The sequence below is a fragment of the Vombatus ursinus genome, unplaced genomic scaffold (genome assembly GCF_900497805.2).
Source record: "Vombatus ursinus unplaced genomic scaffold, bare-nosed wombat genome assembly UNPS02014786.1, whole genome shotgun sequence".
Lineage (NCBI taxonomy): Eukaryota > Metazoa > Chordata > Mammalia > Diprotodontia > Vombatidae > Vombatus > Vombatus ursinus.
Genome location: NW_020954564.1, coordinates 53,461,535 through 53,477,270, shown reverse-complemented (window position 1 = coordinate 53,477,270; position 15,736 = coordinate 53,461,535). Strand labels below are relative to the sequence as shown.

Genomic DNA, 15,736 nt, shown 5'->3' with positions numbered 1-15,736 from the left:
AGTTTCCTAAGGGCACTTGGAGATCTATTCCAATCGCCTCACACAGAGATGAAGAAATGGAGGCCCAGAGAGTTTTAAGGGACCTACATGAGGTCATATGGAGAATAAATGGCAGAGGCAGGATTTCAAGCCAGGTCTTCTAATGTTTTCCACCATATACCAGGCTGCCAATATGGGTACAGCTTGGTTCTAATGTTCCTGCTACAATAGCCTCAGCACCACAACCCCCATCATACCTTCACATTAAGAAAACCATAGACAAAAGTCAATTACATGAGTGAATACATCAAATCAACTGTCCTTTACACAAGGAATAAAGTCTCCGAGGGGAAGGAGAGGTGTTTCCTGAAGCCTCAGTGGCAATGGTAGATGCATATAAAATAACTTTATTAGTCTATAAAAGAAGCAAGCACTTGAGTCATTGGGCAAATTGAGAAGGCTTGAGGATAGATATGCACCAAAAATGACTAAGCAGAAAGGAGACTGACACACAAAGAGAAACATTTTAACGCTCTCAACACCCTCACCTCAACCACCTACCTAGGACTCTGTGGACAGAAGGAACCACAATTAGGCAGTGCTTTAAAGAAAAGAAAAAAAAAAGGAAAAGCAGTGACTTCTGTGTCAAAAAAGAATGGCACCTATGTGAAAGGGGAATTTAAAGTCAGGTGAAAGAGGAACCCTTGATAAAATGGCCCCAAAAGGGGTTAACCAATTGAGAAAGGGTTCTGATCCTGGCTGATTAGAACTTGGGTGCCTGGCTCCAAATTTCTTCCAAGAGGACTGTGTTAAGGGAGAGAGGAGGAGACAGAGCTTGCATACAAGTAAGTTGCTTCTCTGGGTGACTTTGAATTGCATTAAGTGCCAGATGGATTTTCAGAAGCTATCAGACAGAGAATTCAAAAAGGAATTGATCAACTGAAGGTCAAATGTTCACTCTGATGGGTTTTGATTGAAAAAAGCAAGGTAATCCTATCTGCCACCCTCTTTGTGTCTTATTGATTATTAAAGTGGTTGGATGCAGTCATATGCAAAAAGTACACAACCACACCAGGCACCGACTTTCCTGAACAAACCCCTCCCCACCCCCCAAATTGGGTGACTTTTAAAAACCTGCATTAACCACAGCCAGCTGATGCTTCTGGTCAAAAACTTTGCCATTCACTTCAGGCTTTCAGAAGATGGTTGCTAAGGGAACAAAGATGCCACCTGTCACGTCTAGGTCATAGGTTCATATCAGAGGCCAATGGATATAGATGTAGAAGAATTGAGGGAGGCCGTGGTTGAAGCAGTGCTCACATTGCTGCCATCTGGGGAAGCTTCATAGATTTATTAAGTGTGGGCAACAGGAGTCAGGTAAAATATGTGAAAATGCTACCAGGCTATTCAGATAACCTAGAAATATGTCCATCGCTCTTCCCCAACAATGATGTGCTGTATTTTCAATATAGTATATAGTGCCTTGATGTCTTCCCCACTGTCAGGGATGGACCATATCAAACCATCCACAGGTTCCTGAATGGTCCCTCTTGTGACTGAACGCACACATCTATAAAGTGACCAGCTGAAAGAGGGTTATGGTTTTAGGCTGAGATCATGAAATGAAACTTCTATGATAGGTTAACTGATCCAGCTAGGCATTGTATTTAAGCTCTAAGCCTCATTAGCACCATGTTCTAACTCACTAAGCAAATCAGCCCTAAAATATGGGGAAAGCATGTAAAACTGAAAAGGCTTAATTACTTCAGGACAGTGCAGGCCATTAACCACAGCTGGAACTAAAGTTATCTGATATTATTCAAGATGAGTCTCAAAAAGGCCAAGTGCTCAGAGCATGCTTAGTGACCAATCACATCCTTGACTTTTCAACCAAGATCAACCTGCATACAATGCAACAGTTTAGCTCTTGGGACTTGCTGAGAACTCCCTCTCCGTACATGTTCCCCATCCCTCCCCTCCACTCCTTTCCCCTGGAACTGTGCAGGAGACAATGCCTGCTGTGACTCTTTCTCCGACATGGTAAACCAGGGAGAGGTGCTCAGAAAGAGGGTCTCAGGCTCCTCAGAAAACTGTTCCTCAAGGAGAAGGAACTAGTTCCCCCAGGAATTAGTAAGTAGTTTCAGTGAGTTATTCCATTTTCACTCTCAAGATGAGTGCCCACATGGCTAGTCCCTAAAATCAGCTCTGTCATAACACTGCCTTCCCTTGCCTTCCCCCCACAACCTGGTCTGTTAAGTGTTTGCTAAAACTTCGGTCGCTTGATTTTCTGAGAATCAGCTCTCTTAGCAAGTTCTGTGCTACTCGGGGAAAGTGAACAGAGTTCAGAGCTGCAGACAATGACGAAGGAAATGAATAAGGATGCCCACTACAGGCAACCGGGCAAGTATGAAGCCTTTTTTCTTAACTCTGCACACGTCTAGAGGCAGTGAATTTTAGTAGAATTGCACTTTAGTGGAGAAGACAAGTGGACCTGTGGTCTCCTAGCTGTGTGACCTTGGGCACTTCACTGATTTCCTCAGCTGTAAAGTAGAATAACAATTCACATGCTATGTTATCTCCTAGGATCGTGGTGAAGATCAAATGAAAGACTGCAAGCACAGTAAAGTCGGAACGTGCACCATCGCTGACATGTGGCTTTGGCCTCAGCAGACCTGGGTTCAAATCCTAACCCTGACACTGACCAGCTACAGCACCTGAACACAAGTCATTCTGACTTGCTGTACCTCACAGGGCTGTTGTAAGGAATGTGCTTTATCTTTCTAAAACCTGAAGGCACCATGTAAATGGGAGCTATTATTGTCACTACTGTAAGCAGAAAGAGTTCTTCAAACTGTTGTTACTGTTGGGTAAGAGAGGACAATCTAACAGGAATGCAGAAGAATTTTCCCTAAGACCATACATCAATGTTTCCCTGGGAATTCATGATTTTTTTCCTATAATTACTTCATTTTATTTAGTAAAACGAAATAACAGATGGGAACACACTTTGTAACGTATAAAGCATCTGTAGAGGGGCTAGGTCATTATCATTAATTCCTCAAAATGACCTTCTGAGACAGGTAGAGAGCAAGCCTTACAGAGAGGCAGCGTGACATGATACAAGAATAGAGAATCTGCCTCTCAGCCAGGAAGACAAGGGATCAAGTCTCACCTATGACACATACTGGCAATGTGACCCTGAGGAAGTCACATCACTTCCCATCACCCTAGACAACTCTCTGAGCTGAAAAGTTACAGAGAAAGGATCAATCTGCACTAGCAGAGGGAGTTACTTCACCTGGGAGTTCACTATACCAGTCCCTCTCCTCCCTATCTTTAGGTAAGAAAATGAAGGCTTGGGAAGGTTTACCAAGGTCCCAGTGAGTCAACAGAAGAGCTAAACCAGAGAGCAGGATGCCTGGCTGCCAACCCAGGGGTCTTGGCAATGCCTTGTGCTAGGCCATTCTTCAGGAGACAGAAGAACCTGGAAAGCCAGCTCAGCATCCAAGTGTTCACCTTGAATCACAGCTGCAAGCTGACTCTCCTCAATCTTGTATTAAAGAGAAAGAAAAGTCATTAGGGAGAAATCAGAAACTCCAGTTGTGAGTACAAAGAAGAAGCATGAGAAAACAACAGTTGATGCTGATAGGCATGAGGGCATGGCATGAAGAGGGTATGAGTGTCTTCCTAGAAAAGCCTAGTTCCATTGGAAGTCAATAAATCTCATGGCTGATTGTAGACAACAGCCTTGGCCTTGAAAGCTAGAAATACCACTAAGCCGGACAAGGTGCTGGGGGTGGTGGGAGCCCCAGGAGCAGCTTCAAGGGCCTTGTCACATTCTTCTTAAATGAGCATGAGTGTCAGTCTTCCAGAGCACTCCCTCAGTGCTCACTTATATGTTAACTCACAGAAGGAAAGTATCTTCTCTCCTGCCATGAATTTGTCTGGAGCTCATGGAATCGCCAGAGACCTCCTCTACCAGGGGCTGGCTTTAAGTTCTCGTTCTCCCCTTGTTTCTGACCTCTAGTCTAGCCAAGAATGGGAAATGATCATTCTGGAACCAACTGACAAACTTGCACACAAAACTCAGTTCCCAAACAAAAGACCCAACTGAGTTCCCAAACCGAAATGGAGCTGTAGACCAAGCCACCCAAGTTCAAAAGGCTTTTTCTAGCATGTGTGGGTACATCAGAGGCAGAACTGAGTTTGGATAAACAGAGAACCACAAGATGTAATAGAGAGTAATGTAAGATCAGTCACTCTGTTTCAAAGAACCCGGGATCAAATCCAGGCTATCTTCCTACCTACCTATGTGATCCTGTGTCAGTAACTTAAAGTCTCTGAGTCTTAAATTCATCTGTAAAATGAAAGATTTGATCACATGGCCTATGAGATCCCTTCCAGGTACAGGTACAAGTCTGGCTATGGGCTGAGGTAGCAGAAGAAAATTTTGACCTCTAATACTGTTTCTGCAAAATGGGACAAGGTCTTGCATTTATGCCAGACAAGTCAACATATCTCTTTCTTCTGATATATCTTTTATTTGTTAAATTCACACCAGTCTTATTTTCTGACCACCTAAATTTTGAAATGACATTAAAAAGGACCATTTTCAAGGGAAAAAAGAAAAGAGAACACCTTTTTGTCCTGGTATGTGGGCAAAAAACTTTCGGGCATGGGCTGCTGTCAAATAAAAGTCACAGCAGTCAATAGTAGGAATTTTGACAGGATATTGATAGAATATAAGCTCACTGAGGACAAAGACTCTTTCATGTTTGTCTACATATTCCCAGCACCTAGCACAGAGTAAGCATTTAGTTGTTAACTGACTGATACTTTGCCCAAAGCGTGATTACTCATCAAACACTTCACTCAGTTCTGAGGCTCTTTCAGGTCTCTAGCGAAAGTTCTGGATGGCCAAAGCATGGCTGAAGTAGAAGAAAGTGCCGTGCTGGAAGGACCAAGCTTACCATGCTTGGGCCTGGGGAAGAGGGAACAAGAGCCTGAAGAAGCCCTTCCCCTTCTCCGAGTTCCTGCAGGTTCAGATATATGAGGGGTGGGAAGTTGTATGAATTCTATATACACCCTTCCCCTTCAAGCTTCACCCCCTGGAAAGAATCTCCCTCTACCCCCTCAAAACCCTTGCTCCCAACATTTCCATCCTGAGCTCCTCCAAAGCAGAATGGGGCAGAAGGGGTGGCTCCTTAAAAGACACATGGGGCAATGGGGAGCATTCCTTACTATTCCAGAAAGCTCCATATTTATTGTGTTGCTCAAAACACTCCACACTTGCTTTCCTTCTTAGAAAAATGCACCCCGGTCATACGGATCATTCACACAAGGCTTTGGAAAGTCATTAAAACACTATAAGGCACTTATTGAAACTTCATTTATTCATTTTTCCTAAAGAAAAGTCTCAATAGGAACTCATGTGAATAATCCTGCACCCTGCTGAGATCAATAAGGACAGTGGAAGTGGAAACATTGTCCTCTGGTCTCCCTCTCCAGCAGGGGTCAGTTTCCTCTTCTGTAAGCCTTGCTGCTAGTTCTCCTCCATGACTCACCACAGGTGTCCACCATTCCCGGTGTTTCCAAAAAGTGGAGATTAAATTCAAAAGGTTTCTATCTTTAAAGGGACCACAGTAGCTACCATACAAGACCCAGTAAAATCTGCCCCTTGACCTTTTGCTGAACATTTTCAGAGTTCCTACTATTGCCATGTATGAAGCCCTGTGGGGTATACAAATAAGACACGGTCTCTGCCCTCAGGAAGCTCACAGGGGATGGAACACTTCCACAACTATCACACTCTACTGTGATGATGTTAATTAAGTGGCACAAAAAAACAAAAGTTCCCTAGGGAACCATGTGAGCATCAATTTCTTTGACAGGGGCACCAAGCGGTGTGCCCTGGCACGTCAAAGAGACATACCCCAAAGCCGGCTTGTTGTACAATGGAGATGATGGTAACACCTCACGCATTTCATGCAGATATTGTGAAATTCAGTTGACATAATGCTTTGGAAGACAGAAAGTGCTGTTCAGATGCAAGCATTGGCCCCATGGAGATGGCTGGCTCTCTGGCTATAGTCTGTCCCCAGCCCAGTCCCCTCGCTGCCAGTTAAAACAACCAGCCCAAGTTACATTTGGGCTCCTTGCAGATGCTGCCCTTGCCACAGGGTTTTTTCCCCCCCAGATGGCTCAGATGGGCTGATGCTGAAGCCAGTGTTTAACCACGGACATCTGATGTGTGCAGAAAATCCCTTTAAATGCTTTCCACCTTCTTGTGTGTCATTTCTGCCGAGAGTATGATTATTCCAGGCTAATGTAAAAATTGCAGCTTTCACCACCTAATGTCATGAGGTACTCATTATCAATTTCGTTAGTGAGTTACTGGGTTGTTTTAAATTACAAGATATCTGGCACAGAGTGGGCCCCTTTGATTTATGATAATTATCTCTCACTGCTGAGCCGATTAGAAAAGCATGATCTTACTGGGCACACACAATGCTTTCCAAGCCTCTCTTCTCCTTTCCTCCAGATGCCTTTGGGAAGGAGGGAGTCCCTTTGTTCTAGACCTGTTTTCTCTCCTGTCATGTGCCTTCTGTGCTTGTCACAGGGATGGAGAGTAGCTGATTTGTAAGTAGGTAACAGTTTTGCTTCATGAGCTGGTTGGCAGGGGATACTGAACAAGCCCTCAGACTGTAGCCCTTCCTTAAAGACTCAATTTTAAGTTGGAATTAGCACCAGCAGAGGAAATTGCCTTTGCTTTGTACAGTGTCCCTTGTCACCCCACCCCTAACACCATCAGCTGTGCCAGGCCCAGGAAATTATATTCTCGGTACAGGAGTTAGTCGTCACAGCCCCTAGGAAAGTGACACTTTGGAGTGAAATTGAACAAGCCCTGATGCTCCCTGAGTCTGATCCTGAGTTAACCAGCATTTCAGTCAGAGTAACCATAGTGGCAGCAGGAAAGAGCCCACAGGGATCAGCTCAGTAGCTTACTTTTCTTCCTGAATACATCTTTGGGGATTTTTTATTTTGTATACTCACATATGGATGCTACACAAAGTCTTGACTTGAAATGGGCTTTTAAAACTTCCCCTGTTAAGAAGAGTACTCAAAATCATTTTTCATCACTATTTCTCTGCCTCTTCCTCAGGCCTCCATCACTCACCACTTTCACATCTTGTTTACACCATCCATTGTTATAAGAGAGCATGTTTTAAAATTAAATATTCTCATCTGTGGATCTGGATTGGTATCCACTGAAGGCAAGCATGCCTCTTATGAAGGATGCTTGGACTTGAATGGAGGGACCTTATGGGGGCTGGGGTGGGGAGGGGTCAATCTTGTTAAACTGAGTTCCCCATATTTTTGAAGGTAGGGTTTCTAGGGCATTCTAAGGAGAGCTGTGGTCAAGGGGAAGGAATGAATCTGGTACAGTAGAAAGAGTACTGGATCTAATTAGAATCAGAGAACCTGGATTCAAATCCCGACTCTGTGACTCTGGACAAACCACTTAACCTCTCTGAGTCTCAGTTTCCTCGTCTATAAAATGTGGGGATTGAAATGAATAATCTCTAAGGTCTCTTCCAGCTCTTAATATATGAGCCCATGAAATTTTATAAGGGCTATCTTCTGGTTGATAAATATTCTGGCTAGGGTCCTGATTGCATAGATAGAACAGAAAATTAGTGCTAGAAGAACCCATAAAGATCTAGTCAAAACCCTTCATTTTACAGAAAAGGAAACCGAGGCTCAGACAGGTTGAGCAATTTCTTCAGGGTCAGAGAGCTAGGAAATAACAGCTGAGACTAGAGACAGGCAGTAATAAGAATGACTTAAGTATTAACACTGAGAAAGCACAGGCAGCCTACCCTCACACAGAACCATAATTCACATAACCCATGTAATTATGAGCTAATATTTATGAAATGTTTTATAAAACTCTTATTTTTCTTAAAGCTCTACATAAATGCTAGCTATCATCATCATTGTCATTATTGTCCAAGGCTCCCCTTCGAGGGAGGATGTAGCTTTGACTACAGAATGGTGAAATTTCAGTTCCTTGCTCCCACTGACAAGGAAGGGAATAAGAAGAAAAGGCAAGACATTCCCCACCATCACTCCCATCTTGTGAAAAATAATTGCCCAATAAATGGTTAAAACACTCCTATACTTATCTGTTCTGGGTCCTACCCAGTGCATAGAAATTAAACAGAAAATGTCCATCTTCCTTAGTATAAATTCATGGCTTTTTCTACCCAAGGACACAGTTGGGCATCATCTGGGCCACTTCACTTTAAATAGGACATGAGGAGCTGGAGAAGGGCATAGGGAGACAGCTATAGTGATCACAGAGATGGAATCAGGCAGAGGGGGCAGCCAGCCAAGAACACAGTCAAATGATATAGAAAGATAAGGGCAAAGAGTGGATAAGATTAAAGTCCACAAGGCCACAAAGAAAGCACCAACTTGTTTACCAAACCCTGGAAAGTTAAGGGATGAGGGTCAGAAGAGGGTTCCCTCTAAAGTCGGAGAGAACAAAAATTAATAATAGCTGCCATGTAGTTAGCAAATTCTTAGGTTTTGCAAAGTACTTTACATACATTATCTCGTTTGAGTCAATTCAACCTACTGACCTCCCTTGTAGCCTACTACACAGCTTCCATGGAGAGTCTTAGATTCTTTGGCCAGTCTACCCAGCATCTTTCTTTGGTGAGTATGTATGGCTGTTACAGAAAATCTAAACAACATCTGTACCTACAGAGGTTCTGTGCAGAATCTTTGGTGAGTGGGTCTGTCTTCTATCGGGAATCTACACTGCATCTTTGGCTAGGTGCTAGGAAATATATACAGGTATGGTGACACCCTTAATCTTGTTACCAACCATAGCAGGTTCCTCTTCCAAGATAAACTGGGAAATTTCTTTATCAGATCGTAACTTCCTATCAATCCACCTGTCTCTACGCCTGACCTCCTTGAACGAGGATTCTCTGTCCTCCATTCCTCTGTGCTCTCCCAGGCCTTCACTCTTGCTCTGGTTTTGCTTCATTCTCTTCCCAATTCAACCCTTTAGTCAAGGATCAAGGCAATTTGGTCACTAGCTATCCAGTTCTCCTGGACACCATCCTGAAACTCTTGTTCCCTGTCCTACTGCCAATCACACCTCACCAACACCAGACTGGATTATTGTCACCATGTGTTCCTATTCACATTCTGCGAAACAGCAACTGTGCTACCTGGGTCCACTAAGAATTTATGTTACCTCATCCGAACCAGGCCTTCGATAAAGCAAGGCAATCTTTTTATTCCGACTCAACTGATTCTCCATCCTACTCCTTAAAGTGGCTATTCCAAACCTTATCACACACACCCTTCAGCCTTCCAGACCATCTCTTCCCCTACTCTCATAGCCTAGGACCTCACCTAATCCTTTACTGAAAAAGAGAAGAGACCATTCACTGTAAGTTAACTTCTTTCTCTCTTCTCTACATCTCACAAAATACTATGCCCCATTTCTTTCTTGACTCCATTTTCTGATGAAAGAGTGGCCCTTCTCCCCAGCAAGGCCAGTCTCTGGGTAGCCTTGATCGCATCCCCTCCTACTTTTTCTAGCTCCCTCAATCCCTCTTTATTCCTTACTGTCAATCTTTCCTTACAAACATACCTAAATCTTCCCCATCTTTAAAAAAAAATCCTCTCTAGAATCTTCTTGTTGTTCAGTCATTTTTCAGTTGTGTCTGAGTCTTCGTGACCCCATTTGGGGTTTTCTTGGCAAAGATTTGGAGTGGTTTGCCATTTCCTTCTCTGGCTCATTTTACAAATGAAAAAACTGAGGCAAACATAGTGAAGTGACTTGCCTAGGGTCACAACTAATGTCTGAGGTTAGACTTGAACTCAGGTCTTCCTGACACCAGGCCCAGCACTGTATTCACTGCCCTCTAGAATTGACCATCCCATAAAGCCCTACATTTGTCCTGACTTTCTCAGCCAAACTCCTTAAAGAAAAAAAAACTATATTTTTTGCCTATACTTCCTCTTATTCATTCATTCAGTCAGTCAATAAAAATTTATTAGGAGCCTACTATGTGGCAGGCATTGAGCTAAGCCCTGGGGATACAAAAAGAGGCAAAAGGTTATGTCCTCAAGGAGCTTATAATCTAACAAGAGAGACCACAAGCAAACAAATATGTACAAAAAGCTTTACAGAAGATAGACAGGAAGTAATAGAGGTACTAGAATTAAGAGAGGTTGCAAAAAGTTTTCTGTAGAAGATGGAATTTTAGTTAGGACTTGAAGGAAGCCAGGAGGCAGAGATGAGGAGGAAGAGCAAACCAGGCAAAGGGGACAGTCAGAGAAAATCTGTGGAGCTGAGAGAGGAAGTGGCTTTTTCCAAGAATAGCCAGGAGGAAGCATAAAGAATATATGACAAGGAGTAAGGTATAAGAAGACTGGAAAGGTGGGAGGGGAGGGGGAGGAGAAGAGGGAGGGGGAGGGTTAGGTTATGAAAGGTTTGGAATGCCAAATAGAGGACGCTGTATCTGATCCTGGAGGTGATAGGTAGCCCCTGGAGTTTATTGAGTAGAAGAGTGACATGCTTGGGCCTGCACTTCAGGAAAATCACTTTGGTGGCTGAACAGAAGATGTACTGGAATGGAGAGAGACTTGAGGCAGGCAGACCCACCCGAAGACTATTACAATAGTCCAAGAATGAACTGAAAAGCGCCTGTATGAGGGTGGTAGCAGTATCACGAGAGAGAATATTTAAGCATATTTAAGAGATGTTGAAAAGGCTTTGGCAACAGACGGGATAAAGGGAGTGAAAGATAATAAGAAATTGAGGATGACACCTAGATTTCCAGTATAGGGAACAGGGAGGATGGTGTTGCCTTTTACAGTAATAGGAAGGTAGGAGAAGGGAGATTTTAGGGGGAAAGATAACGAGTTCAGTTTTGGACAGGTTGAGTTTAAGATGTCTACTAGATATCCAGTTTGAGATATCTGAAAAGCAGTTGGACATGTGAGACTAGAGGTTGGGAGAAAAGTTAGGGCAGGATAGGTAGATCTGAGAATCACCAAATTACCTATTATATATGCCAGTTACTTAGAGATGGTAATTAAATTCATGGGAGTTGATAAGATCACCAAGTGAAGTAGTATAGAGGAAGAAGAGGGCATTGGACAGAACCCTGTGGGACATCTATGGTTACAGGACATGACCTGGATGAGGATCCAGCAAAGGAGACCAAGAAGGATCAATATTATAGGTAGGAGGAAAGAGTAGCATCCCAAAAACCTAGAGAAAAGAGATTAACAAGCAGAAAAGAATGATCTACATTTTCATCTCACTCTCTTTTCAACCCTCTGCAATCTGGCCTCTGACCTTGTTATCCAACTGAAATTACTCTCTCCAAAATTACCGACGGGCTCTTGATTGCCAAATTTGATGGTCTTTTCTCAATCCTCAGCCTTCATGATCTTTCTGCAGCACTTGGTGCAGCTGGCCACCCTCTCTTCTTGGCTCTCTCTTAGGGTTTTGGTGATACTGCTTTCTCTTCATTTTCCTACTTCTCTGATCAGTGCTTCCTTCTCCTTCCTGCCCTCTGAGTGTAACCCCAAATCACTATCCTGGGCCCTCTTCTCTTCTCTCTTAGTAACTTTATCAGCTCACATGAGTTTAGTGATCGCATCAATGCTGATGATTCTCAGATCTCTATATCTAGCCCTGGTAGCTCTCCTGAGTTCCAGTCACATTCACTGCCTACAGGACATTTCAAACTGTATGTCCCATAGGCATCTCAAACTCAAGAAATCAAAACCAGAATTCATTATCTTCCCCCCTCAAAAAATTTTCCTGTTTCTATCCAAAGCACCCCACTAGCCTTCCAGTCGCCCAATTCACAATCCTGTCATCCTCTATTCCCACATATTGAATCCATTGCCAAATCTTGTCATTTCTAACCCCACAACTTCTCTCTAATCTATCCCTTGTCTCAACTAAAAGGAGTGACATTAGCTCAGATCCTCACTCCTTCTTGCCTGTTCTCCTTGCCATGGCCTCCCATTCAGTTTCAAGTCTCCCCTTCCACCAATCCATCTTCCACACAACTGCCAGAGTGATTTTCCTAAAATGTACATCTGCCCATGTTGTTCTGCTTCTCAAGAAATTTGAGTGGTTCCTCATTACCTCCAGGATCAAATATAAACTATCCTGATTGACATTTAAAGATCTTCACAACTTGCTTTTCAAGCTTAACACCCATTACTTTGCTATGTGTGCCGCAGAGCCCAGCCAGACTGGCCTGAGGATCACGGGACCATATACCTGGGCCCTCAGAGGCCATCTGGTCCAACCCACTCCTGCTACCAATGAGGAGATGGAGGCTCTGGCAGGTTAAGACACTCTCTGGAGGCCAAACAGGTGGTAAGTGCTAGACGTGGCATCTGAACCCAGGTTCTCTGACTCCAGAGACAGCTCTTTCCACTGTGCCATACTGCCTTCTTGTGGCATTCCATCTCCCATTTTGGAGCTTTTGCAGTGGTTCTCCTGCATGACTGGCATATACTCCCTCCTAACCTCTGCATCTCAGACATCCTAGCTTCCTTGAAAGGTCAGCTCAAATGCTCTCTTCTACCAATCTGCATGGTACTGATTTCCCCAGCTATTAGTGCACTTCCCCCCAAATTATTCTGAAACTATTATATATCTAATTTGCATATACCTTCATATGGACAAGCAATCTCTCCTCAACAGACCATAAATGGTTCAAGGCAGGGACAGTTTCATTTTTTACTTTGTATTCCCAGCAGGTAGCACAGTGCCTGGCACATAGTAGGTACTCAATAAATGCATGACTGAGTCTCACAACAACCTAGTAAGGTAGGTACAAAACATATTATAATTACCATTTTACAGATGAGGAAATTGAAGTTCAAAGAGTTGCCCAGAATCATATAACTAGTAAATCTGCAAGGGTTTGAACATAACACTCATCTGATGCTAAGTCCTTTTTTATGCTTAATCTTTTAATTCATACCTCCCTTAAGTGTTATATACTAAAAATATAAATAGGCTTCTAGATCCATGATGAGTTACAAAGGGAAACTGGGATGTCTGGTGGTATGTCCCTCACCTTTTAGGTGACAAGAGGTAAGAACACAATGTCTCCCACACTGACCAGGAACTCAAGTTAGGTAATAGATTCCTATGCTCAGTGGCCCATGGGGCTCCTCCCAGCCTTCTGTTCTGTTACTGCAATTGTCAGGAGGCCAGCCATGGAAATCTAGCTGCAGGCTGCAGGCTTTAATGAATGTCTATCTAATAAATGCAGAGGTTAAGTGGCCAAGTTCCTATAGCTAGAGAGTAACAGAACAAAGACAAGAATTCAGGTCTCTAATGATTTAATACAAGTTTCTCAGACTGCCTTCCCTGTGACCACTGCTAATAGAAGACTGAGCTTTCAGAATAAGTGAGATTGTCACTTTATCCAAACAACAGCAGCCTCCTCCTACACCTAACCTTTTGTTCTACTGATAGGTTGGCTTGAGTCCCCCCTTTTCTCTGTCCCAACAAGGGAGAGCATCCAAGGTGTAAAACACAAGCATAGGATAGCTAGCTAACCCAAGGCTGGATAACAGGGGGTTGAGGAAAGGAAAAAGGCAGAGACCTTGTAGAAGACAGAAGGCAGCCCAGCCTAACGCAAGGCTTCATAACCAAGGCTGCCTTCTGTGGGTCTCTGCTTTCTTCCTTCCCCTCACTGTTGAGGGAAGCTTTATCGACTTTTATAATGAAGGATCCCAATTTCTAAGGTAAGACAAGGGCCCACATAGTCCAGTGAGGAGGCCAGCACCTAAATCCTCAGCTCCTAAGCTATGACCTAGAACACAACAAACATGGCTATGCAGTTTAGCCTGTTTTCAGTATCACATTATAGCAATATGAGAACTTTTGAAATATGAGGGACACCTAAGCCTGAACAGTATACAATATCCTTTCTTTCCAGTTATCATCCTCTCACCCTGAAATAAACCCATTTAAACCAGCACTAAGATATGATCCAACGACCAGCACTCCTCACGGAGACATATGGATCCTCTCTGACACAAGCCCCCATTCTCCACATGAAATGCTAGCTATCATCTAAAATGCAATACTTGGCAAAGAGGGAGGGTCAGTCTGGGGTTACAGGATTTAGTCCATCTGCTGGATAAGTAAACACATCAACTATACCATTTCTTAGGAAAGAGACAGAGGAGGGCTTCTAGCACCTCTCTCACTAGCAGGTTCACTTTTGATCCAGTCAGACGGGAACAGAGTCATAACAAGGGGTTAGATAACCTTACTTTATTCTAGTCTAGTCTTCTCAAAGGGAGTTTCCTGATAATGGGAGCACCAACTCCTACAGCATTCCCTAATAACCCTTCTCGCAGGGGCCGGTGTGAAGTGGGGGCAACACACAATTTGTGTTCTTCCCTAAATCCCCTCAAGCCTCGATGGGGGCTGGTTGAGGCAAACATACAAATTCCGCCTCCCAAACCTTGATGGGGACCGATCAAGGCACACACAGCGGTCAGCCTGAACATTCACTGACCAGTGCCCACTTGCTTTATAGGGCAACAGCCAAAGAAGGCATATTGCCAGCAATAGCCTCACAATTTTACATCACTTCATTCCTACATCTACTGTGACAGTGCAATAGAAACTGTTTTGAACCATGATCGTGAGAACTCATATCTAACACCTGGGAAGTAGAGATTGTTATGGCTATGGATCCTTGGAAGAAAACTCTAAGAAAGAATAACAAACAATCCATTTTACACACACTAAAATTCACCTCACTTACACCATCTTAACAGTAACAACTCACATTTGAACAATACTTTACGGTTATAGAGCACTTTACTGACATTGCCTTATGTAAGCTTCATAGTAGCCCTGGCCATGGTCCAGTGGACAGAACCCTCAATTTGGAATCGGAGGACCGGAGTTTGAATCCTGCCTTGGGCACTTACTATCTGTGTGACCTTCAAGAAGTCACTGGTAATTTCTTTGGGCCTCAGTTTCCTCATGTATAAAATGAGAGGGTGGGAGTAAATTACCTCTGAGGTCCCTTCAGGTTCTGAATCTATTATTCCTTAATAGGCAGTGCAAGTATATTACAGATAAAGTGTTTTATCTTCATTTTATAGAAGAAACCAAGGATCAGAGATATAAAGTGACCAGTCCAATGTCACAAACAGCTAGTAACAGCTAGGCACAACCAGGTTAACCCCATGGCTCTTGACTGACTCCACTAAACTATCCTGATTGGGGAGTATATCAAATGGCTTACTATGGATGGGCTCCAGTCATGCTTCACATCCTGCTCCAGCCATATTCTTGCCATTCGTCCAGGCACTGCTCAGGAGACCTTGCCCTGGGGAGTCTGAACTATCTCTGTTCTTGAACTTCAACCCTGTGGCCCTCAGTCCACACTGGTGAATGTGTCTCGAGGCTCCCTACATCCAGCCAGGCCCAGTCATGCTTCATAATCCACCTTAGCCACTCTTGCCATCCACCTTTCCACGGCATCCTCCCACCCCACTGGTTTTATAAATCTGGAAGTTGTATTGCCATTACTACTGAAAAGGCCACGTCAATCAGCTACCTATGGCTCCACTCACCATCCCTGTGACTTCCCAAACCAAAACTTCCCTCCCTGGCTACCACTCCCTGATATGTGCGGCGTTCTTCACCTATTAGAATATAAGA

At 43.6% G+C, this 15,736-nt stretch overlaps 1 protein-coding gene across 1 annotated transcript in view; it reads right to left on the bottom strand.

The window, feature by feature from the left end:
* Nucleotides 1–15,736, bottom strand: part of LOC114046951 (xaa-Pro dipeptidase) — a 257,017-nt gene that overhangs the window by 220,466 nt on the left and 20,815 nt on the right. The gene's annotated exons all lie outside the window — the stretch shown is intronic.